Source organism: Mobula birostris, chromosome 3 (assembly GCF_030028105.1).
Source record: "Mobula birostris isolate sMobBir1 chromosome 3, sMobBir1.hap1, whole genome shotgun sequence".
In the NCBI taxonomy this organism is placed as follows: Eukaryota; Metazoa; Chordata; class Chondrichthyes; order Myliobatiformes; family Myliobatidae; genus Mobula; species Mobula birostris.
This window is the reverse complement of record NC_092372.1, coordinates 149,483,478-149,510,185: the sequence shown is the minus strand read 5'-3', so window position 1 is coordinate 149,510,185 and position 26,708 is coordinate 149,483,478. Positions and strand designations below refer to the sequence as shown.

The 26,708-nt window shown below is 42.7% G+C and overlaps 1 long non-coding RNA gene across 1 annotated transcript in view; it reads left to right on the top strand.

The window, feature by feature from the left end:
- The first annotated feature begins 9,291 nt into the window (after positions 1-9,291).
- The window catches only part of LOC140194734 (uncharacterized), a 34,594-nt gene continuing 17,177 nt past the window's right edge, over positions 9,292-26,708 (top strand). The window contains exons 1-2 of the long non-coding RNA XR_011885278.1: positions 9,292-9,373; positions 19,009-19,157. This is a non-coding gene — a long non-coding RNA (uncharacterized lncRNA). The remainder of the gene's footprint in view (positions 9,374-19,008; positions 19,158-26,708) is intronic.

Genomic DNA, 26,708 nt, shown 5'->3' with positions numbered 1-26,708 from the left:
CCCCACCAATGTGTCACAATGGTGGGGGCTTTGGGAGCAAGGGTGGACCCAAGTGCAAGACACATCTTGTGAGGTTACTTAGATTTAGTTTATTGTTCGATACCAGGAGCAGGAGTAGCGAACTGGACAAGGACTCAGGACTACTACTAGGCTGGGACTAGGGGTCTGGGCTAGGATTCGGAATCGGCTCCCTGAACTAGAGGAGACATGAAGAGACTAGGGTATGGACTCCGAGACAGAGACTGGGCAAGGACCCAGTACCTGGGTCTTGCCTCGAGCTCGGACCCCAGAACCAGGCATGGACATGACATGGGCTAGGGAGAGGAGGAACATGGGAACACAGAGCCTCGGTCTTGGGAGAGCAGGTACATGGAACCATGGATGCACAAACAGAACACAGAGTCGGGACCCCTCCTTGTGGACAGGACATAGGGCCGGGACTCGCACACAGAACAGAGAGCCGGGGCCCCTCCTTGGGAACAGGACATAGGGCCGGGACTCATGACCCTTTGCGGGGCAACGGCAAGACGGCCTGACTTACCCCACGGAGGTGAGGACAAGACAAGACAGAACATGACCCCCCCACGGGGCAACGGCAAGACGGTCTGACTTACCCCACGGAGGCAAGGACAAGACAAGACAAGACATGACTCCCCGCGGAGCAACGGCAAGACGGCCTGACTTACCCCATGGAGGCGAGGACAAGACAAGACAAGACCAACACGAATGAACACCAGACAGTACCTATCTAGCTCCGGCGATGGAACTAGACCAAAGTGCAGGCGGGGGCTGCAGACGAGGGCTAGAGGCGAGAGGGGCAGAGAAGGGATTCAGACAAGGGGGTAGGACAGGAATCACAGACCGCCAGGGCCAGGTCTTGACTCAGAACTGGGAAACCACCAGGGCCAGGCCTCAACTTGGTGCTTGAATGCTGCCAGGGCCAGGACTAGACTTGGTGCTAGAATGCTGCCAGGGTCAGGACTCGACTTGGAGCTTGAATGCCGCTAGGGCCAGGACTCAACTTGGAACTTGAATGCCACCAGGGCCAGGACTCGACTTGGTGCTTGAATGCCGCCAGGGCCAGGACTCGACTTGGTGCTTGAATGCCACCAGGGCCAGGACTTGACTTGGAGCTTGAATGCCGCTAGGGTGAGGACTTGACTTGGTACTTGAATGCCGCAGGAGCCAGGACTTGACCTGGAGCCTCCAGGTAGTGGCAAGCTCTCGACTCGGCTCGGGAACAGTAGACAGCAGTCCTTGATTCCCTCCGGCGGGTTAACTAACGGACCCACCTCGGTGAGGAAACCTTGCAGGCTCACTTTGGCAAGGTAACTGGACAGTGTTGCTCCGGTGAGGAAGGGCAAGTTACCGGCACTCGCTTTGGCAGAGACTAGGCTTGCTCCAGCCAGATGACATCGGCACACCGTACCTTAGGTGACTTTGCAGACACTCCCGCGCCGAATGGCTGAAAGCCGGAGACTATAAACTACCGGTTCAGCTGAGTGTTAATTGCCTCTAATTACCAAAGTCGAGGGACATTGGAAAACAGGGAATCAACAATCCGGATCATAACATAAACAACGTAAATTTAAAGGGACCCCGATCCGGACCATGACACAATGCCCAGCTCTCACCTGTGACTCCTCGTAGCTGTTTGCATGCGACAATGGCCACACCCCAGACAACTGCTTCGACAGGCCGGCTAAACCAGGTGCGGGTAGCCAACGGGTCTGAAACCCTTGGTGAGATAGGAATTTGCTCATCCCAACATGCGAAGACTGCTTTAGTGGATCAGGCGGAGGAAACTCCAGGGGTTCAACGGCTGAGAAGTTTTAAATTATAGTAGGGAAAATTACGAGGGCATTTGATGGGAACTAAGAAGCGTTAATTGGGAACACCTTTTTTCTGGCAAGTCCACATGAGTCATATAGACGGTGTTCAACGATCAATTGCACAGGGTATAGGAAAGGCATATTCTTGTTAGAAGGAAGGATGGGGATGGAAAGATAAGAGAATCTTGGATGTCCAGAGAAATGATGAATTTAGTCAAGAAGGAAAAGGAGAAGTATGTTAAGCTTTGGAAGTTAGGATCCAAAGAAGCCAAAAAAGAACTAAGGCAGGGAATTAGGAAGGCCACAAAAGGCCATGAAAAGTCCTAGGCAAGTAGGATTAAGGTAAATCCCAAGGTATTCTATACACACATCAAAAGCAAGAGGATAACCAGTGAGTGGGTGGGCACTCAAGGGTAAAAAAAGTAACATCTGATTGGCTGTGGAAGAGTAGAGGGTTGAAGAATGAGACATGGGTGTCGGGGCTCAGTATCTTCTTCAACCTGAAAGGGAATAGTCTATCAATCCCAATTGTTCTGGAGAACTTTTGGTAGATGATCTGGAAGTCAATCCGAATACCATGCAGATCGAGGAGGAGGTAGATGTGGAAGCACGTATAATCTATCACTTGTTGCCTTGGTCCTGTTGAAGTAGACTGCCATGGTTTGGATCGGGGTCCCTTTAAATTTACTTGTTTATGTTATGATCTGGACCGTTGACTCCCTGTTTCCCTTTGGACCCCTGTTTTCCTGTCTCCCTCGGCCTTGGTGATTGAAGGCAATTTACTCCCGGCTGAACCGGTAGCTTATAGTCTCCGGCTTTCAGCCATTTTGGGCGAGAGCGTCCGCAAATGTCATCTGGCCGGAGCAAGTTTAGCCTTTGCCCGAAGTGAGTGCCGGTAATTCGCCTTTCCTCACTGGAGCACCCCTGTCAAGTTAACTCGCCAAAGTGAGCCTGCAAAGTTTCCTCACCGAGGTGGGTCCGTCAGGTAACCTGCTGGAGGGAATCAAGAACCGCTGTCTACTGTTCCTGGGCCGAGTCGAGAGCTCGCCACTACCCGAAGGCTCCAAGTCAAGTCTTGGCTCCGGGGGCATTCAAGTACCAAGTCAAGTTCTGGTCCTGGCGGCATCCATGTACCGAGCCAAGTCCCGTCCCTGGCGGCATCCACATACCTAGTCAAGTCCCAGCCCTGGCGGCATCCAAGTTCCGAGTCAAGTTCCGAGTCAAGTCCCGTCCCTGGCAGCATCCAAGTTCCGAGCCAAGTTCCGGCCCTGGCGGTCTGTGATTCCTGTCCTACCCCCCTGTCTGAATCCCCTCTCGCCTCTAGCCCTTGTCTGCAGCCCTTGCCTGCACCTCGGTCTAGTTCTATCGCCGGAGCTAGATAGGTACTGTCTGGTGTTCTTTCGTGTTGGTCTTGTCTTGTCCTCGCATCCATGGAGTAAGTCAGGCCGTCTTGCCGTTGCCCCGTGGGGGGTCATGTCTTGTCGTGTCTTGTCCTCGCCTCCATGGGAGTAAGTCAGGCCGTCTTGCCATTGCCCCGTGGGGGGTCATGATTGGTCATGTCTTGTCCTCACCTCCGTGGGGTAAGTCAGGCCGTCTTGTCATTGCCCCGTGGGGGGACATGAGTCCCGGCCCTATGTCCTGTACCCAAGGAGGGGTCCCGACTCTGTGTTCTGTGTATGCATCCATGGTTCCATGTTCCTGCTCTCCCAAGACCAAGGCTCTCTTTTTCCATGTTTCTCCTCTCCCTAGCCCATATCATGTTCATGCCTGGTTCTGGGTTCTGAGCCCGGGGCAAGACCCACGTACTTGCCCAGTCCCTGGCTTGGAGTCCATACCGTGGCCTCTTCATGTTGCTGCTAGTTCTGGGATCCAATTCCGAGTCCTAGCCCAGACCCCTAGTCCCAGCCTAGTCGTAGTCCTGAGTCCTTGTCCAGTTCGCTACTCCTGCTTCGGCTTTGCTCTCCTGGTATCAAACAACAAACTCAATTTAATTAACCTCACAAGATGTGTCTTGTATTTGGGTCCACCCTTTCTCCCAATGCCCCCCCATTGTGACATAGACAGTAGCCTGGATACTTAGATTTACAGTAGATTCCTTAGTCAGAAGAGGAAGCAATTGAATATCACTCTTGCTGTCTCTGACTTGGATGAAGAACAACAAGCGTATTCTTTGGAGAGAGATTGAAAAAGCCAAAGGTCATATTGTGGCTGAGGTTGTCTTGCAGTGGAAGATCTCCATATCCTCAGGTGTCATTCTGAGACATGAACATTACGGAGGAACATGGGAAAGATTGATCAGGTCCATGTGAAAGATCTTCAATTCCACCATGAAGGTACAGCGTCTTGACAAAGACCATTTCCATACAATCCTTTGTGAAATGGAGGCTATTATCAATGGTCATCTAATTACTAAAGCATTCCAATGACTTGGAAGCACTAAAACCCAATCATCTGTTGTTTATGAAGACCTCTTTACTACCAGGAGAGTTCAAAAAGGAAGATGTTTATGCTCCTCATAGATGGAAGCTCGTCAAATACATGCCAAACTTGTTTTGAAAGCGGTGGTCCAATCACAAGCAAGAGAAAATCTCCTGATGCTGGAAATCCAAGCAAAATACACAAAATGCTCTAGGACCTCAGCAGTCCAGGCAGCATCTATGGACTAGAGTACAGTTGATGTTTCGAGCTGAGACCATTCATCAGGACTGACAAATCTGTGGTAGCGAGTCTGGGTGAGAACATGATTGAAGAGTTGAAACGGAAGAGTTGGAAATGGTGGATCAAGGAGTATTTGTCATAGTGACAAGAATGTCAGAAATGGTCAAGTATAATACGCAACTTCCTCCCAGGACACATTGTGCTTTATAGTCGACAACACATCGTCTTGAAACTCAAGGATTATGGGACGAGTCATTCAAGTCTTTCCAGACAGAAGAGGATTTGTGTGGCAGGTGCATATCAGGATCAAGATGGCCTGCTGTCTGGATAGGCCTATAACCAAGATCTGTCTTCAACAGGAGGCAGACATCTGAGGAGCTACAGCTCCAGAAAATTCATGACTTTGACTTGACTTACTGACCTGACAGAGAGTGGTGGTAAAGATCACTCTGTACTTGGCCTAAGTGCTGGTAACCTCTGGCCTAGATGACTGTTACATGACCTGACTGGAATAAGAAAAAAGAAAGATAACATTTGTATAAATGGTAAGATGTTTGTTTATCCTTGACAATTTCATGTCTCCGATTTTAGTAGTATGTCGTTGTTATTATTATAGTGTAATAATTAGTGGCAGGGATTTAGGAGCCATGTATCTATTTTCTGTCTGAGTTGTTTTTCGTGGCGCGTTTAATATGGTAATATGTCACATGGGTTGGGCGAGGTAGGAGCAGATGAGTATAGTTACATATTCATGTTTGGTCTTAATTTAATTTAGTCTAGTGAAGAGGGAATGAGTCACAGAGGATGATTCCTTTTTGTGACTTTTAATTTAGTTCGACTGCTAACCACTAATTACGCTATTATACTATTATAAGATGATGAGAGGCATTGATTGTGTGGATAGTCAGAGGCTTTTTCCCAGGGCTGAAATGGTTGCCACATTTTTCCCAGGGTTGAAATGGACGGCATGAACATTGACTTCTCTAACTTCCGCTAATTCCCCACCTCCCCCTCGTACTCCAACCGTTATTTATATACACATATTCTTTCTCTCACTCTCCTTTTTCTCCCTCTGTCCCTCTGACTATACCCCTTGCCCATCCTCTGGGCTTTTTCTCCCCACTCCCCCTTTTCCTTCTCCCTGGGCCTCCTGACCCATGATCCTCTCATACCCCTTTTGCCAATCACCTGTCCAGCCCTTGGCTCCATTCCTCCCCCTCCTGTCTTCTCCTATCATTTCGGATCTCCCCCTCCTACTTTCAAATCTCTTACTAGCTCTTCATTCAGTTAGTCCTGACGAAGGGTGTTGGCCCGAAATGTCAACTGTACCTCTTCCTAGAGATGCTGCCTGGCCTGCTGCGTTCACCAGCAACTTTTACGTGTGTTGCCACAAGAGGACACAGGTTTAAGTTACTGGGGAGTAGGTACAGAGGAGATTTCAGGGGTAAGTTTTTTACTCAGAGGTGGTGAGTGCGTGGAATGGGCTGCCGGCAACGGTGGTGGAGGTGGATACGACAGGGTCTTTTAAGAGACTTTTGGATAGCTACATGGAGCTTAGAAAAATAGAGGGCTACAGGTAAGCCTAGTAATTTCAAAGGTAGGGACATGCTCGGCACAACTTTGTGGGCCGAAAGGCCTGTATTGTGCTATAGGTTTTCTATATTCTAATATCGCTTGTATTGCTATTAGACAACAAGTTAGACCATTATATCGCTCATTTAGTTTTATTAGTTTTTTATTGCTAAAAGATCTTTGCTGGTTTTGTAATTAAGGATCGAACATCCCTTTTTCGATTTAGAAATTCGTTATTTGGAAGCTTCTCATACGGTGCCCCTGCTTAGTGTCTCAGCAGTTTTGGGTTGTTTTCGGGTATCTGCTGTAGAGGATAATAGAAACATAGAAAATAGGTGCAGGAGTAGGCCATTCGGCCCTGCGAGCCTGCACCGCCATTCAGTATGATCATGGCTGATCATCCAACTCAGAACCCTGTACCTGCCTTCTCTCCATTACACCTGATCCCCGTAGCCACAAGGGCCATATCTAACTCCCTCTTAAATATAGCCAATGAACTGGCCTCAACTGTTTCCTGTGGCAGAGAATTCCACAGATTCACCACTCTCTGTGTGAAGAAGTTTCTCCTCATCTCAGTCCTAAAAGGCTTCCTCTTTATCCTCAAACTGTGACACTTCGTTCTGGACTTCCCCAACATCGGGAACAATCTTTCTGCATCTAGTCTGTCCAATCCCTTTAGAATTTTATACGTTTCAGTCAGATCTCCCCATCAATCTTCTAAATTCCAGCGAGTATAAGCCTAGTCAATCTAGTCTTTCATGATATGAAAGTCCTGCCATCCCAGGAATCAATCTGGTGAACCTTCTTTGTACTCCCTCTATGGCAAGGATGTCTTTCCTCAGAATAGGGGACCAAAACTGCACACAATACTTCAGGTGTGGTCTCACCAAGGCCTTCTACAACTGCAGTAGTACCTCCCTGCTCCTGTACTCAAATCCTCTTGCTATGAATGCCAGCATACCATTCGCCTTTTTCACCGCCTGCTGTACCTGCATGCCCACTTTCAATGACTGGTGTACAACGACACCCAGGTCTTGTTGCATTTCCCCTTTTCCTAATCGGCCACCATTCAGATAATAATCTGTTTTCTTGTCCTTGCCACCAAAGTGGATAACCTCACATTTATCCACATTAAATTGCATCTGCCATGAATTTGCCCACTCACCTAACCTATCCAAGTCACCCTGTATCCTCTTAGCATCCTCCTCACAGCTAACACTGCCGCCCAGCTTCGTGTCATCTGCAAACTTGGAGATGCTGCATTTAATTCTCTCGTCTAAGTCATTAATATATATTGTAAACAACTGGAGTCCCAGCACTGAGCCTTGCGGTACCCCACTAGTCACTGCTTGCCATTCTGAAAGGGTCTCGTTTATTCCCACTCTTTGCTTCCTGTCTGCCAACCAATTCTCTATCCACATCAATTACCTTATCCCCAATACCATGTGCTTCAAGTTTGCACACTAATCTCCTGTGTGGGACCTTGTCAAAAGCCTTTTGAAAATCCAAATATACCACATCCACTGATTCTCCCCTATCCACTCTACTAGTTACATCCTCAAAAAATTCTATGAGATTTGTCAGACATAATTTTCCTTTCACAAATCCATGCTGACTTTGTCCAATAATTTCACCACTTTCCAAATGTGCTGTTATCACATCTTTGATAACTGACTCTAGCAGTTTCCCCACCACCAATGTCAGGCTTACCGGTCTATAATTCCCTGGTTTCTCTCTCCCACCTTTCTTAAAAAGAGGGGTTACATTAGCCATCCTCCAATCCCCAGGAACTAGTCCAGAATCTAAAGAGTTTTGAAAAATTATCTCTCATGCATCCACTATTTCTTGGGCTACTTCCTTACGCACTCTGGGATGCAGACGATCTGGCCCTGGGGATTTATCTGCCTTTAATCCCTTCAATTTACCTAACACCACTTCCCTACTAACATGTATTTCCCTCAGTTCCTCCATCTCACTAGACCCTCGGTCCCCTGCTATTTCCGGAAATTTATTTATGTCCTCCTTAGTGAAGACAGAACCAAAGTAGTTATTCAATTGGTCTGCCATATCCTTGTTCCCCATGATCAATTCACCTGTTTCTGACTGTAAGGGACCTACATTTGTCTTAACCAATCTTTTTCTTTTTACATATCTATAAAAGCTTTTACAGTCAGTTTTTATGTTCCCTGCCAGCTTTCTCTCATAATCTTTTTTCCCTTTCCTAATTAAGCCCTAATTAACTATTATTGGATCTCATAGCATGGGACCTAAGGGTTCTGTACCTCCTACCCAATGGTAATAGTGAGAAGAGGGCATTGCCTGTTTGGTTGAGTCTTTGATACTGGGTGCTGTTTTCTTAAAGCAGCAGTTTATGTAAATATAATCAGTGGTGGGAGGACTTTGCCTGTAATGGACTGGGCTGTATCTATCACTTTCCCTAGCATTTTCTGTTCCTGGGCATTTGGTATTATCATGCCAGGCTGTGATATAACCAGTTAGGATACACTCCACAGTGCATCTATAGAAGTTGTTTGAAGTTTTTGGTGACATCCCAAATCTACGCAAACTTCTTTGTGAGGACATTTATGTGCTGGACCCAGGAAATATCCTCTGATATATTAATACCAAAGGATTTTAAACTACTGGCCCTCTCCATTTCTGTTCCTCATTTTCAGCAGAATGATCCCACAAAAAACAATATGACATCCGGGTGAAAATGATTTCATAGAGTATCTGGATAAATTACATCATAATAAGAGCAGAAGATTTACTTAACATAGGATAACATCAGAAGATTTATTTTATTCCTTTGTTTTTCCATTTACAAATTAATAGAACATGTATTGCGATCTACTTTTTATGGTCTGGAAGCTTGCCTGACTTCCCTCAGTTGTTTATGATCTTTTAGTAGAATGTACTTCAAACTCCAGAGAACATTAGCTAATCTGTAAAAACACTGTTGAGAAATAGGAAAAGGGAGTAGCTTTAGACCAGACAAAACCAAACCTAATGATTAGCTTTTAAAAATGCACGTCCCATCTGTGAGGCAACAGATGATGCTGCGTGACCTGCTGAGTTCCTCCAGCATTGTGTCTGTGTATTGCTCAAGATTTCCAGCATCTGCTGAATCTCTTGAGAATGTGTTTTCCATAGTTCATTTTTTAATGACCATTATCATTAAATACCAGTTAAAATTTCTCTGTCTTTTGTTTTCAGTAAATCAGTGCAGAAGCATCTGAACACATGCACAGGGGAACTTAAAGCTACAGTGGGATAACCTGGGAAATGAAACATGACGACCCGCTGAGCGTGTAAGCAGTTGTAGGAGTTCCACATGTCAAGCTGACTGACTGATAAGCTCTTTACCACATTTTTGTTTGACTTAGGACGTAATGGCTATCTTATGAAAATCTACATATTCTTAAAAATGGAATGTTGTATACAATTTAAGTATTTTTGGATTACTTCTTTATTGATCTAAATTTCTAACACCCTTATTGGTCATTTTTGAATATTTATTCAACTCATGAATACAGGACTGAGGGTATTATATGTATTCACATACATACAGTATACAGAATAAGTTAGATGATCTTGTAGCACAGCTGAAGATCGCCAGGTATGACATTGTGGGTATCACTGAGTCGTGGCTGAAAAAAGATCATAGTTGGGAGCTAAACATCCAAGGATACAAAGGATACAACTTATATCGAAAAGACAGGTAGGTAGGCAGAGGGGGTGGATCTGTTGGTAAAAATTGAAATCAAATCCTTAGATAGAGGTGATATAGGATTGGAAGGTGTAAAATCTTTGTGGGTAGAGTTAAGAAACTTTAAGGGTATAAAGGGTATGAAAATAGGAGTTATTTACACATCTCCAAACAGTAGCCAGGATTGGGATATGCATTTCAATGGGAGATGGAAAACACATGTCAAAAGGGCACTGTTACAACAGTCATGGGGGATTCAATATGCAAGTAAATTGGGAAAACCAGGTTGGTGTTGGATCCCAAGGAAGAGAATTTGGAGAATGGCAAAGATATGGTTTTTAGAGCAGCTTGCGGTTGGGCCCACAGGGGAAAAGGCAATTTGGGGTTGTATGTTATATAATGAATCTGATTTGATTAGGGAGCTTAAGGTAATGGAACCCTGAGGAGACAATGATCATTATATGATAGAATTCACCCTACAGTTTGAGAAGGTGAAAATAAAGTCTGATGTATCAGTATTACAGTGGAGTAAATGTAATTACAAGAGGCATGAGAGAGGAGCTGGCCAATGTTGATTGGAAAAGGACATTGGTTGTTAGTGGAGGAGCTGGATTTGGTGTGATTGTGTTACTGCCTACTACAGGAAGGCATCAGGGTAGGTGCATGAAGGCAGTATGCAGTCTAACAGCAAATGATTGTCTTGGATATTTCTCTTACGATTGCAAGACCCTGTTGAACATTGATAATGTAAAATGTTGCAAATCTGTTGCCCTTGTTTATTGGTGAGACAGACAGCAGTGTAGCTGTGTGGCATTGGTTATAGTGAAGGCAAGGCCTGAAGTTGTGGGCTTGCCTGTTGCAGCAGTCCAGGAGAGGTGTATTAGATTGGGTATTTGCCCCTCCTTTCGATGTTGCCCTCCAGTGTTTGATCAATGGAATTACATGCTTGATTTCATGTGTGCCTATGTTCGTCTGCAGACTGCTGATAACTCATTCTTGCCAACAACACCCTTGCTCCATCAATTTACAGAACATGTCACTCAGGGACTTGGGCTATATTACATATGTTTTTGTATGACGATGTTTACTTGCTATCTTATATGTGCTATAAGTGCCTTGTGTTGTATGTGACTATCGGTTTTGAGCATTGCACCTTGGTCCCGTATGATGCTGTTTTGTTTGGCTATATTCATGGGTATTGATTTATGGTTGAATGATAGTGAAACATGAACTTAATATTTGTAAATATTTAGCTGATGTACTTTGAAGGTATTATGCTTACATTTATCACTATTAAGCATTGTTGCGCCATGAGTTCACTCTGGTCTACACAGCATAGTTATGGAATGATGCATGTGTGTCTTACCTTGGTTCACACTGATCATGAGAATGATCAATAGTATTAGTATACCCAGATGCATGATGATTCCATACTGAATCTAATACAAGTTATACTTAACTTTCTGCAGATTCACTAAGTTTTCTCATTAAAATCCCTGAAGAAAGCTTCTGGCTCGGGTCATTTTTGAGAAGGTGTTTAACTCTCTGCCTAGCTTTGTACACATGCATTGCGAGGAAAATAGTCATATAATATAGCAGAGGACTGGGAAGCTTTTAAAAACCAATAGAACACAGCTAAAATATATATATAAGGTGGGAAAAGGTGAAATATGAAGCCAAAAATATAAAAGAGAATACTGTTTTTTCTGATATATAAAGAGTGAAAGAAAGGTGAGAATGGATATTGGACTGCTGGAAAATAATGCTGGAGAGGTACTAATGGGGGACAAGGAAAAAGCAGATGAACTTAATAAATATTTTGCGCCAGACCTCACTGTCAAAAACACTAGCAGTATGCCAGAAATTCAAGAGTGTCAGGGGGCAGAAGTGAGTGCAGTTGCTATTACTAAGGAGAAGGTGGTTGGGAAGTTGAAAGGTCTGAGGGTAGATCAGTCACTTTGACCAGATGGACTACACCCCAGTGCTCTGAAAGAGGTAGCTGATGAGGTTGTAGAGGAAGTAGTAATGATCTTTCAAGAGTCATTAGATTCTGGAATGGTTCTGGATTACTAGAAAATTGCAAATGATACTCCACACTTTAAGAAGAGACAATTGCAAATGATATTCTACACTTTAAGAATAGAGGGAGGCAAAAGAAAGGAAATTATAGGCCAGTTAGCCTGACTTCAGTAGTTTGGAAGAACTTGGAATCTTGTATGAAAAAGTAAGCTAAATATGTTGGAATTCTTTGAGGAAATAACTGGCAAGATAGACAAAGGAGAGTTAGTGGATATTGTTTACTTGGAATTTCAGAAGGCCTTTGGCAAGGTGCTGTGCATGAGCCTGCTTAACAAATATGAGCCCAAGGTATTACAGGAAAAATACTAGCATAGATATAAGAATGACTGCCTGGCAGGAGGAAAAGAGTGGGAATAAAAGGGCCCTATTCTGGCTGGCTGAGTAATGATACTCTGTAGGGGCTGGTATTAGGACTTCTTTTCATGTTAAATGTCAATGATTTACATGATCGAATTAATGGCCTTGTGACCAAGTTTGCAGATGATACAAAGAGAGGTGCAGGGCAGATAGTGTTGAGGAAGCAGGGAGTCTGCAAAAAGAACTTGGATAGATTAGGAGAATGGGCAAAGAAGTGACAGATGGAACATAGTGTAGGGAAGAGTATGTTCATGCTCTTTGGTAGATTGAATAAAAGCGTAAACCATTTTCAAAATGAGCAGAACATTCAAAACTCAGAGGTGCAAAGGGACTTGGGAGTCCTTGTGCAGGATTCCCTAAAGGTTAACTTGTAGATTGTGTTGGTAATAAGGAAGGCAAATACATTGTTAGCATTCATTTCAAGAGGATTAGAATATAAGAGCAAGGATATGATCTAAGGCTTTAGAAGGCATTGGTCATAATATAATTATGAGCGGTTTTGTCCCCTTTTCAAAGAAAATTTGTACTGGAATTGGAGAGGTTCCAGAGGATGTTCACAAGAATGTTTCTGGGCATGAATGGGTTAATATATGAGGAGTTTTTGATGGCTCTGTGTCTGTACTCGCTGGAATTTAGAAGAATAATGGGGAGGGGGGTCTTATTGAAACCCATCAAATATTGGAAGGCCTAGATAGTGTCACTGTGGAGATGTTTCCCATAGTGGGTGAATCTGGGACCAGAGGTCACAGACTCAGACTAGTGGGCTGTCCCTTTAGAACAGATATAATGAGGAATTTCTTTAGCCAGAGGGTAGTCAATTTCTGGCATTCATTGACATAGCTGGCTGTGAAGGCCAAGTCATTGAGTATATTTAAAGCGGATGCTGATAAAGCATCAATCAGCTTCAGAATCAGAATCAGGATTCATATCATTGGCAATGCATGTCATGAAATTTGTTGTTTTGTGGCAGCAGTACATTGCAACACATAATGATAAAAAATCTATAAATAACAATAAAAATATTTATACGCGAAAATTAAGATAAATAAGTTCGGCAAAACAAAAGGTACAAAAGAGAAAAAATAATTGAGATAGTGTTCTTGGGTTCATTGTCCATTCAGAAATCTGATGGAAGAGTGGAAGGAGCTGTCCCTGAAATATTGGGTGTGTGTTTCTAGGCTCCTGTACCTCCTCCTTATGGCAGTAATGAGAAGAGGGCATGTTCTTAATGACAGATGCCACCTTTTTGAGGCATTGCTTTGAAGATATCCTCGATGCTGGGGAGGCTAGTGCCCATGATGGAGCTGACAGAGGTTACAACGTTCTGCAGCTATTTCTGATCCTGCGCAGTAGCCCCTCCATACCAGACGGTGATACAACCAGTTAGAAAGCTCTCCATGGAACACCTGTAAAAATTTGTAAGAATCTTGGTGATATACTAGGTCTCCTCAAACTCCTAATGAAATACAGCCGCTGTTGTGCCTTCTTTGTAACTACATCAATATATTGGTCCAGGGTAGATCTTCAGAGATGTTAACAGCCATGAACTCACAACTGCTCAGCCTTTCCACTACTGATCCCTTGATAATGATTGGTGTGTGTTCCCTCATTTACCCCTGGATCCTTGAGGTGTGCCAGTGGTGACTGCCAGTGAGAAGATGTTATTTTTGATCTGTACTGACTGTGGGGTCCCAGTGAGGAAGTCAAGGATCCAGTTGCAGAGGGAGGTACAGAGGCCCAGGTTTTGGAGATTGTTGATTAGAACGGAATGTGTGATTGCGTTGAACACTAAGTTGTAATCAATAAACAGCAGCCTGACATAGGTATAGCTATTATCCAGGTGGTCCAAGAGCAAGTGGAAAGCTGTGAGAATGCATCTGTTGGAGACCTATTGAGGTTAATGGTGAATTGCAGTGGGTCCAGGTCCTTGATTTGACTGTGATCAACCTCTCAAAACGCTTCATCATGGTAGATGTGAGTGTCATAGGACAATAGTCATTAAGGCAGCTCACTCTGCTCTTTTTGGGTATTTAAATGATTGTTTTGAAGCAGGTGGGAATCTTTGACTGCAGCGGTGAGAGATTGAAACATCCTTCAATATGCTCAGCAGTTGGATGGCACAGGTTTTCATTGTCCTGCCAGGTATACCATTAGGACCTGATGCCTTGCGCGGGTTCACCCTCTTAAAGACGTTCTGACGTCAGCCTCTGAGACAGAGATTATAGGATCACCCAATACTGCAGTGAGTTGCCCAGGTGTAGTTTTATTCTCCCTTTCAAAGCCTGTGTAAAAGGTGTTGAGCTCATCTGGGAGTGAAGCATCACCTCTACTCATGATGTTGGGTTTTGCATTGTGGGAAGTAATGGCCTACAAACCCCTCCAAAGCTGACATGCATCGGATTCCAACTTTAGCCTCAAAGTGAATTTTTTTTTCTTGCTCTTAAGATAGCCTTCCAGAGATTGTACCTGGACTTCTGGTAAGGTTCTGGATCACCATAGGCTGCCTCGGCATTCATGTAAGGTTCTAGAATGCCACAGATCCTGCTCTCACAGGCTACGAATCTCCTGGTTCATCCGTGGCTTTTGATTTGAGTATGCCTTGTATGTTCTCGAAGGAACACACTCATCCACATAGGTTTTAATGAAGTCAGTGACAATCGTGATGTATTCATTTTGACTTGAAGATGAATCGCTGAAGATTGTCCAGTTCACCGACTCAAAGCGATCCTTAAGCACTCCTTTGCCTCCCTTGACCATACCTTCTTTGTCCTCTCCACTGGTGCTCTGGTGTTTAGTCTCTGCCTATTTGCTAGGAGTAGAAGTACAGCCAAGTGATGGGATTTTCCATTGTATGGATGTGGGATGGCATAGTAAGCGTTCTTGATGGTGGTATAACAGTGGTCAAGTGCGTTGGCTTGTCTGGCTCTACAAGTGATATGTTAGTGGTAGTTGTTCAGAGACTTCTCAAGCTGGCCTGGTTGAAATCCCATACAATGATAGGATGTACTGTTTCATGACCACGGATCATGGTGCTCAGCTCTACCAGAACTTCTTTGACATTGCCCTGAGTTGAAATGCACACCACTACCAGGACAATGGACAAAAACTCCCTTGGCAGATAGAATGAATAACATTTGACTGTTCAATGTTCAAAGTTGAATGAGCAGGGCTGACACAGAACTGTCATGTCCATGTGCCATGATGAGTTTATCATGAAACATACTCCCCCTCCTCTACCTGAAAAAGACTCAAATGGCCTACCTTGGCAGAGAATGATAAAGCCATTGGGTTGCAGTGCTGTATGTGAAATGGCAGCAGTGGGACATGTTTCTGTAAAGCATAGTACACAGCAGTTCTTGATGTCCCTGTGGTATTGCAAATTTGCTCTGAGGTCTTCAGCTTTACTTTTCAGACACCGTACATTCGCCAGCAGGAGAGTCGTCAGTGGGGGCCTAAGGTCTCTGTGTTTCAATTGCACCTATAGACCCACATTCCTTCCCCGCTTCTGTTTTCTTAAAGGGGAAATGCACTCAAGACTCATGTCTGTCGTCAGGGATTCACTGAATTTGAGTATCAATAGATTTTTTAAAACATCTTCAAATGATGTTGCTTACTGAAGTACCCATAGCTGTTGTTATCTATTAAATATTTCAGTAATAATTGAGTAATTCTGTAAATATATTGTTTGATTAAGCTTTCTTTATTGTTTACATTATGCATTACGCATAGTATTTAAGAGTATGTGAATTGCATATGTCATGATACTACCACATGAAAAGGATGTGCCTTGCTTAAAGTGAAGAACAAACTAAGACTTGCATCTCTCGGGCTCCTGCCTCTTTCTTGCAATTAGATTTACGATTTGAAGTTACAAAACATAACAGTGGCAATGAGAATTTTTAAAGTGAACCCGAGTTGATGACCTACCTGTTGAGTTCAGCAAGGTACTTGAATTAAAAAAAGACCGCCGTAGAAATGGTGGAGTTAAACGCATAGTGCAACATTTTTTTTTCTATGGGGCAGCACAGGAAACACAGTCGAGTTTTTAAAAAAGGCAGAAAATTGAAGAATTCATGGATTCATAAACAGTCAGTACCAGGTGATAATAATCATAAATAAAGAATAGAAATGGCAGGCTCCATCGCAAAGATGGATGTGTTCCATTACATAACACAGGGGTCCCCAACCTCTTTCGCACCGCGGACCGGTTTAATATTGACAATATTCTTGCGGACCAGCTGACTGGGGTGGCGGATGTTCAAGTAGGGTTAAACTCAACTCAACATGTTTTTTACAGTGAGGGTTGCCAACTTTCTTACTCCCAAATAAAGGAAAAAAGTAGCAGTCAAATCCCAGGACACTTGTGTTTACCTCGAGAAAGACTACCATGACCATGAAGCCTTGCGCGGGCACCTGTGTGCGCATGCGTGATGTGTGCATATACACGTGAGCATGCGCGTTCGTGCCGATTTTTTTTCTCCACAAATTGGTTTTGGCCTAATCTTTCTGACTATACTGTACATACGTTATTTCTACTTTATTTAGGCTGTGTATTTATCATATCATTCCTGCTTTTACTATATGTTAGTGTTATTTTAGGTTTTATGTGTTATTTGGTATGATTTGGTAGGTTATATTTTGGGTCTGGGAACACACAAAAATTTTTCCCATATAAATTAATGGTAATTGCCTCTTCACTTTATGCCATTTTGGCATGAAAGGTTTCATAGGAACGCTCTACCTTAGCGGGGGAAATACGGGACAAGGGCGGTCCCGTATGGGACAAACCAATTTTTCCCAATATACGGGATGTTCTGGCAAATACAGGACAGTCAGCAACCCTATCATCAAGTTTAACAGTGCGTGACAGGGAATGAGGAAAAGGTACAGCTGACTCATATAGTTTCCTCACAGCCTGGTAGCACATGCTTTGCGGCCCGGTACTGGTTCGCGGCCCGGTGGTTGGGGCCCGCTGACATAACAGATAACTAGATTTTGTGTACTGAACAGATTTAGCAGTATTTTAAAGTAAGTGGAATAGCAGATGGGAAGTAAGTGCCAAGTTACAGTTTGCTTTGAAGTTGAACTGCTCCAGCAAAGCAGCCAAAATGAGCTTTTGCTGATATCATGAAAGTAATGCAGAAACGTTTTGAACCAAAACCATTGTTGATTGCTAAAAGCATGAGATTTCATAAGCAGAATCAAAAGGAAGGGAGATCCACTTCAGTGTACATAGCTGAATTGAACAAGTTGTCTGAGCACTGTGAGTTCAGAGAGGGGCTTAATGATGCTCTGAGAAATCACTTATTTTGTGGAATCTTACAGGAAAGCATTCAAAAATGGCTCCAAACTCAAGCACAACTTACATTTAAAAGAGCAGATGAAAATGCTGTATCAATGGAAACAACAGGCAGTGACACAATTCAGTTACAGTCAAGAATGAAAGTGAGCATTAACAAAATTGCAACAGCTAAACAGAAACTTATAATGCTACTTGACACTGTAATTTCCTTTCAGATCAATAAAGTATCTGTCTATCTATCTATGCCACAGTTGGTTGGTTAGATCTCAGGTGGTATCCTAGATAGTACAGGTAGTTGAACAGTGTTGCAATGAAAACATTACACTCATCATCTGCAGGACCAAAGAATTGGTTGTGGGCTTTAGGAGGGGAAAGGGGTAGAAAATACATCACTGCTCACCCAACCTGGAACATCTCATGGTCAAATGTCATCCTTTTTATCTGCCAAGAGGTTTTTCCACCATCATCCTGGTAGCGGTGTACGTTCCACCTCTGGCCAATTTCAGGTTGGCACTGGAAGAGCTAAGCTCTGTAATCAGCAGGCATGAAAGCCTAAAGATACACACTCAACATTTCATGAACAGCTTTTTCCCCTCTGCCATCAGATTTCTGAATGGATGATTAACCGATGACCACCTCCTCAGTACCTTTTCCCCTTTCTTTATGCACTAATTATTTAATTTATTTTTATATATATACTTATTGTAATTTTTGTCTTTTAAAATTATTATGTATTGCAATATACTAATGCCACAAAACAACAAATTTCATGACATATACCGATGATATTAAAACTAATTCTTATTCTAATGCACTCTTCATTAAGAGGTCTGTGATGGAAAGGGTGACGAGCTTCAAGAACCTGGGTGTCAGAATCTCAGAGGATCTATCCTGGGCCGAACACATTGAAGAAGGCACATTAAGTGACTCTTCTTTGCTAAGAGTTTGAAGAAATTTGGTATGTCATAAATGACTTCAGCAAATTTTTACAGATGGACAGTGAAGAGCATTTGAATTGATTGTATCACATCCTGCAGAACATTGTAGACTAAAGCTGCCACATTACAGGCACAACTATTCACATCATCCATGATATCTTCAAGGGGTAGTACCTTAAGAATGCAGCATCCATCAGTAAGAACTCTCAGCATCCAAAACATGCCCTCTCCTTGTTACTTCCATCAGTAAGGAGGTACAGGAGTCTGAAGATTTAGTTCTTCTTTCTCTCTACCATCAGAAATCTGAACAGTCCATAAACATTAATCTTTTTCATTACACTATTTATTTTGTAAATTATTGTAATTTTAAGGTCTTTGCATTGTACAGCTGCCACAAAACACCAACCAGTGATATTAAACCTGATTCTGGTTCTGACTCCTGCAATAGATCTTGCTGTATTATTAGATACCATGAATTAAAAATAAACATCTACTTTGGTTGGTTTTTACGATTCCAGATGAAGGACCCTGACCCAAAATATCATCTATTTTCCTTCGTAGATACTTTGTGATCTGTGTAGTTGTTTCAGCTTTCTGGAAGATGGTGGTGTGCTCGGACACAGTGACCTCTACAGGCCCAACCTATGCTGTTACTGTCTTTTTTGAAAATCTTTTTTATGATCACAAGACACCGATGGACACTAAGAACTGTAAGTACTGCAGCTCTACCCCATCAGTTTGTTGTTTGTTGGCGGTGGAGCAGGACTTGTAGCCTGCTGCAGAGAGGCGTTGGAGCCAGTGCACAAAGGCGGTGTGCGGTCCAACAGCAAGTGCTTGTCTTTGTCACTTTTCTTGAGATCACAAGACCCTGTTGGACAGGAATGCTACAAGCCAAGTAGGAATGTTACAAGTCAAGTTCACTGGTTCATTGATGGGACTGGCAATGGGGGAGCTACGTGGCCTCGGTTGTAGGGCAGATTAAGCCCTCATGCCACAGTGTCACCTGTTTGCAGCCACCTAGGTGAGAGGCAACAGAGACGACGTGGCACGGTGTCCATGCTGGTGTTGGTGCAGCTCTGCAGTGTTCGCTCAGTGGAGGATATGCTGGATTGCATTCATCTGCAGACTGCTGGGGCTTGCTTTTGTCGACAACATGCATGAGCTCAGGGACTTGGGCTGTATTATATTTTTTGTGTGACTGTGTGTTTATATGTGCTATATATTGTATATACCTTGTGCTGTGTATGACTTTTGGTACTGTGTTTTGCACCTTATTCCCAGAGTAACACTGTTTCATTTGGCTGTGTTCATGGTTATTCATAAATAGTTGAACAATTAAGCCTGAACTTGAACTTTTTCTCTGGTACTTTTGATCGAGGTCAATTGATAATCTTGTCCACAACTATTGTTATTGGGGCTGCTGATCACTTCCCTAAACCTCATACATTTTCATCTTTTGTAGCAGTGTTATCAGTGCTAGACAGAATTGAACTTATTTCTCAGCAGCCTACCTTGTTAATATTTTTTTCCTTCCAACTTGCCTGTACAGGTTTGTGTTGAAATTCCTGTGAATTGCCTTTCTTGGTGTCATTATCAACTTCTCTGAACTTAAAAAAAAGCAAATTTCTGGAGAATCACGGTGTATCAAGGCAGCATCTATCAAGGGAATGAATCGTCAATGCTTTGTGTTGAATTTCTTCATCTGGGCATTCAGCCCAAAGGACTCAACCCAAAATGTCCAAAGTCTATTAGCCCCTTTTTGTCCTGTCGGGCCCACAGTTCCTCCAGCAATCTGATTTATTTTTGCTCCAGATTCCAGCATCTGAAGCTTCTTGTGTTTCCTTGCTGTTTTCATTAATTCTTCCTTGATCTTTTTGTTTAGTTAGTTGAGGGATTTGGCTGTGGGACTGCTTAGCTCTGTCTATTGCATGCTATCCATTTGCTGCTTGAGAGAAGGAAATCACTAAATAATCCTTTATAATGATATGGAAACGGTGATCTTTCATGCATGGTAAGAAAATTCACTCGAAGATCTCTTGTATTCTGTTCTGTGTTTTTGCGACTTGTATCTAACTCTTGGGAAAGACACTCATCCAGGCCCCAACTTTAGAATCATAGAACCACGGAGAAGCACAGCTCAGAAATAGGCCCTTTGGTCCATTTATTCCATGCTAGAAACACTTAAAGTGCTTACTCCCATTGATCTGCATCGACCATAGCCCTCCATACTGCTACCATTGATGTATCTATCCAAACTTCTCTTAAACGTTAAAATTGAGCTTGCATGCATCACGTGCTGGCAGCTCATTCCACACTCTCACAACCCTCTGAGTGAATAAGTTTTCCCTGATGTTCCCCTTAAACTTCTCACCTTTCACTCTTAACCCATGACCTCTAGTTGTAGTCCCACCCAACGTCAATGGAAAACGTCTGTTTGCATTTACCCTATCTATAGCCCTTATAACTCTATGAACCTCTTTCCAATCTCCTCTCAATCTTCCATGTTCTAAAGAATACAGTCCTAACCTATTCAATCTTTCCTTATAACTCAGGTCCTCCAGACCTGACACTGGTAATGAAATCTTTATAGAATGGATTAGTATTTCATTCACAGAACCAATCATTTCCTTGGCACATAGCTTGTAACTGATATAGAGACCATTGTATTCACTTCTGTGTATAAATTCGAAATTGGATTTATTTTTTTTACAACAGGAAAGAATATTGCTATTTAAATTTCTCGGTTAGGAAAGGATTATTTCTTCAATTGCACCTATATGTGTTCATAAATTTCTGACAGGATTAGTATTTGCAAGGCAGAAGTGCTCATTTTAACTTCTGTTGTGTCTCTTCATGTTTTGTCAGTATGCCAGAGGTAGACATCTGATGGAGTAATGTAGAATGGCCCTATCCTTCTTATGTGATGAGAGGTCGAGGTGATGATTGTAAAGGTCCAAGTACTGGAATAACCAGGACTGGAATCAAGACATAATTCTGAGACTGAGGTGAGAACAGGGTTCTTGAATAGATGCTAGACGAAAATCTGACAAGACTAGAAGAGAATCCAAATGAGACAGAAATCCTTAATGCAATTGCAGACTGAACCAAAGTTGAGCTGACGATTGAAACCCAAACCTGTATTCAGGCGCTCCTTAGATATCCAAATCTTAGTACCAAAACATGGCCGCCATGTTTTGGAGCAGGCCTGAATCTTTTAAGGGACCATGCCAGTTATCCATATTCTGGAGAATCAGAATGTCTAAATCCCAGAAACTAGGGCAGTCAGGTGCATACTGTAACTGGACCCCTCCCCTACAGCCAACTCCTGCAACCCTGGCTGCTTAGAGAGACATTGATGGTATTCACAGAGCAGTGCTGTGTCCAGGATGTCCATTTCTGGAAACCAGCAACATTCCTTGCATCCAAACCCATCCCAGTCAATGAGGAACTGCCATAGGCCCCGGAAAGTCCATGAATGCACAGGTCAATCAACATAGGCTTCTTCTGTGTACAGAGAAAGGATGGATGCCTGCAGCCATGCATTGATTATAGAGGACTGAATGACATAACAGCCAAGAATCATTAACCCCTTCCACTCGTGAACACTGCCCTTGAGATACTGTAAGGAGCAAGAGTATTCTCGAAGCTAGACTTGCAGAGTCCATACAATCTGGTCTACAGAAAGGAGGGTGATGAATGGAAGACTACATTCAATACATCGGCAGGACACTATGAGTGCTTGGTTAGGCCCTTCAGCCTTACTAACATGGCAGCAGTTTTCCAGGCCTTCATAAACTACATGCTCTGGAATGCTCTCCATAAAGTACACCTCCAACTACTTGGATGACATCCTAATTTTCTTGAAGACTATGGAGGAACAAACACATCAGTCAAGTCAGAGATATCTTAAGGAAGCTTCTAGATCATGGACTTCTTGTCAAGCTTGAAAAATTCATTTTCATGTGACCACAGTTTCATTTTAGGGCTTTATCATCTCTGATGGCAATCTCAAAATGGCCTCTACTAAGACACAGATGGTCAGACATTGGCCACAGCCATTCAGTATAAAACAAGTCTGATGCTTTCTGAGATTCGGCAGCGTATACAGAAAGTTCATGAGGAAATTCACCTCAGTGACTGCTCCACTGATAGCCACTTTGCTAGGATTTCTGAAGCAGAGGCTGTTTTTGCAGAATTCTAACAGCAATTCATGACAGCTCCCATTTTGGTCTCTCTTAACCCAGACCCTCCCCTCATCATAAGGTGTCGGAGTGGGTGCTGTTCTGACTCAACAGGCACCCTAGGGCAATAAACTGCACCCATGTGCGTTCTTCTCCAGGTGTCTATTCCTGTCAGAGATTAACAATGTTATCGGAAATAGGGAGCTGCTTGCGATCAAGTTGACACTGGAGGAATGATGTCACTGGCTTGAGGGTGCCAAGGACATGTTTATTGTGTGGACAGACCAAAAAAACCTGGCTTATATACAGTAGGCCAAAAGACTGAATTCCAGGCAGGGCAGGTGGTCTCTTTTCTTTAACCAGTTCAGTTTTGTTCTGATCTATCTACTGGGGTCAAAGAAACAAAAAACAGATGCGTATCTCATCAGTTCGATTAACCTGAGAAAGAGGAGCAGCCTACCACCATTTTGCCCCAAGTAAGGGGATAGCGTCCATTTAATAGGGAATGAAGGCACTTGCATGCAAGGCCCAGGCACGAGAATGGATTCCCAAGGATGGTCCACCGGGTTGTCTGTTTGTTCCAAGTTCAGTAAGGTTTATGGTTCTTCAATGGGGACACGCACCTAGAATGGCCGCTCACCCGGTGGTTGCCAAAACATTTGAGAGGAGATTTTGGTGGCCTGAAATGGCTAAAGACGTCTGTCAATATGTTCAAGCGGTTGAGGTGTGTGGCTGGAACAAGGATACCTGCACCCAACCTCACGGGCTCCTTCACCCTCTACCTGTTCCAGACAGACCATGGGTGAACATCTCCATGGACTTTGTCACGGGTCTTCCGCCTTCCAAGGGGAAGACCATAATCTTGGTTATTGGGGATAGCTTCTCGAAAGCCTGTAAATTCATAGCATTAGACCGGTTTTGCAGCCAAGGCAAGTAATCTGGTTGTCCTCTCATGCTTTGCTCTCCAGGTAGAGCCAAGGAAATCGGCACCCAAATTCATTGGGCCCTTCAAGATCCTTAAGAAAGTGAGCCCAGTAGCCTGCACTTTGCATCTCCCCAAGGCCTTCAAGATTAATCTCACCTTCCACATGTCCAAGGTAAAACCTATAGCCCCACGGCCACCCAGATTTGTTGATGGGGAATAGGTCTCAGAGGGTATAGTAAAGTTAGACAAAAGGTAGACTTTGGCACAACTTTTACAAGGTATTGCCTGGTAGTTAAATTACAGGAAGACTGATATACTTGGATGATGAAGAACTTGGTATAAGCCACACTACCCAGCACTGATTTCTTCACTCGTGGAAATCTAAAGCACCTACATGTAAAACATGTCAAATTACTGATATTTTTGATCCACCAACAAGCATAAACGAATTCACATGGATATTGTCAATTAATGCTCACCTTTCCGCACCATACCCAGCACACTCTGGGAGGGACCCACTTCCAACACCTTACCACGTCTTCAGCAGAAAGCAAAATGGTCTCCCCACTATCCCGCACATGCATAATGACATCACCATCTCCCTTAAAGGCACAAACAACTATTCTAGCATTACCCGGATGGATGCTGAAATACATTTTTGATGATACTGAATAAGATCTAATGGTCAGCCAGTTACATTATATTTCAGAAGATCTGTAAAAATGGCTTAAAGTTATATCTAAAATTGGACTCACTACATTTGTGGTTCCCACTATCTAAACAAACCAACCTTGGCGTGCAATCACTAGAAGAAGATATGTAATACATTGTTTCACATATCAGCATAAAATCTAGATGAACGATAGGCACAGGCGCAGGTTAACCGCCCTGAGACACATGTTACCCTTTGCTGTAATCAGCTACTCAGCTTCACTTGCTGGATTAAGTATGTGGTTTCGTCACTGTTTCATTAGTTTAGAACTCTAGTTCCTGCCTTCAAAAACAAACACATGATTTTTGACATGTATTTCCTTCATCTAATTCATCACTTTGATTTTAAAAATTAGGAGGAACTAAAACAAATTAAAACTATCTTGAGCTACAATTGTTTTAAAGGAAATATTAGTTCAGTACCATGCAATGTCCCCAGTTTAAGAGTAAAAATAAGATCTGCATTAGTTGGCACTGGATTGTCATTCCCTCTGTAAAGTAATATTCAGGAAGTTGGAAAGAATGAAGTTCTTGTGCACGTTTATGGTCTCTTGGAATCCAAGTTATTATCCTGTTTGGCTTTTGTTAATCCATATGATAAGTGTTCGCTGTTTCAAATATCACACGTTAAAAACATTTTTTGAAGCTTGAAACCTGGTTGCATGAGGATGTTTTACAGATTAGAATAACAGACCTAATAGCTTTGGAGCTGAGCTCTGAAATTAGATACTTAAATTCCTCATTGTCACATATCCATAATTCATTTAATTTAGGAAAAAAATATCTCATGTCAAATTGGCATGTTTAGCATTCTGATATTTATCTTAATTTTCAGGGAATAATTTTAATTTGTTTGTTGGACTATTGTAGCTTAACGTTTGCTATTGTTGCTGTTGTCATGGATAAGACTATTTTGAAGACTATTTTGGCAAGATCAGGAATGGCTGACCTTTTTTGCATAATGGGAACTTCCGTTCAACATATTTTAGACTCAGAGAATGATACATCACGAAACAAGATTACTTAGTCCACTACGCATGTGTTGGCTCTTCAAAAGAATCTACTCCCCTATTCTCTCCCAGTAGCCCTGCAACATTTCCAATTTCAAGTCTTTATTCAATTCCCTTTTGAAATGTTATGACTGAGTCAGCTTCACCACCCTTCCAAATAGTTAATTCCAGATCATAATGATTAAGTGCTGGCACTTTTAATCTTCATGTTGCCTTTGGTTCCTTTTCCACCTCCATTAAAGTTACGACCTCTGGCATGAAACCTTGCAAATAGAATTTGCTGCTTTTTTTATACCCATCAAAAACCTTCCTAGTTTTTGATTATCAAATTTTCCCTCCATCTCCTCTATCCTAAGAAGATGGGATCAATTATCCACAATCTCTCTAAACGTATGAAGACTTATATCTCTGGGTGTCAACATCTCTGAGGATCTATCCTGGGTCCAACATATTCATGCATTACTATCATCAGGGAGGAGCCCAAAGACCACTATACTCCCTGCTACCATGTATGAATCTCATCATGTATGAAGTTCCGGTAGCATTATGCTATTTACTTTCAAACATCTATCATATATGCACTTTATTACTTGCTAATTTATTTCTGGTAATATTACATTATGTGCTACGTGTTGAGTTGTATGTATTGTGTTGTACACCTTGGTATGGAGAAATGTTCTTTCATTTGGATGTATAAATGTGTGTGGTTCTCTTTGGAAGAACCCATAAATCACTCAAAGGTGATTTCTTCTGGCCAAATATTCTTTTTTCAAATCCAAAACAAGGGTGATTTGTTCACTTCTCCTCTTTGTTATTGGTGGAACATTGCACTCCTTACACTATGCTTTTGAAGTACTTTTGGACATATTGAGAATGTAACACATATTTTATAAATACAAGTCTTTCCTTTGTGATGGATAGTCATTTTCCAGGGCCTGAGAAGGTCATTGTAACCTCATCTTTCTATTACAGCAGCATAACCTTTCCAAAGAGTCAGAGATGTTTGTGACAAATTTAAGCTTTTAACAAATATTCCTTGCTCAGCTTCTTCTTGTAAACAAGAACCAGTCTTCAATTCTTAATGTAAATTGCAAGCAGTAGTCTGCTTGAAGTTTAAAGGACATGTGGGCTGGCTGCTAAGAGATGTGGTTTGCAAAGTGAAGTGACCATGAGGCTTTGAGTGCCAGACAATGAGGCTATGTTCATTGGCCTACATTAAACCAGGCAACTGCAGCTAAGTTATTTGCACCATTCTCCTCAAAAGCTTTTAGACCATCTGTGTAAAATAATCTGCCCCAGCAAATATACCTGGAAAACATCACATGCAGATGATGTCATCTAGTAGCAAAACAGTATAAATCTTAGGAAGTATTGGAGATTGTTAGGAATGACAAGGAGAATGGCAGAACAATGGGGTGACAGAAAGAAGAACTA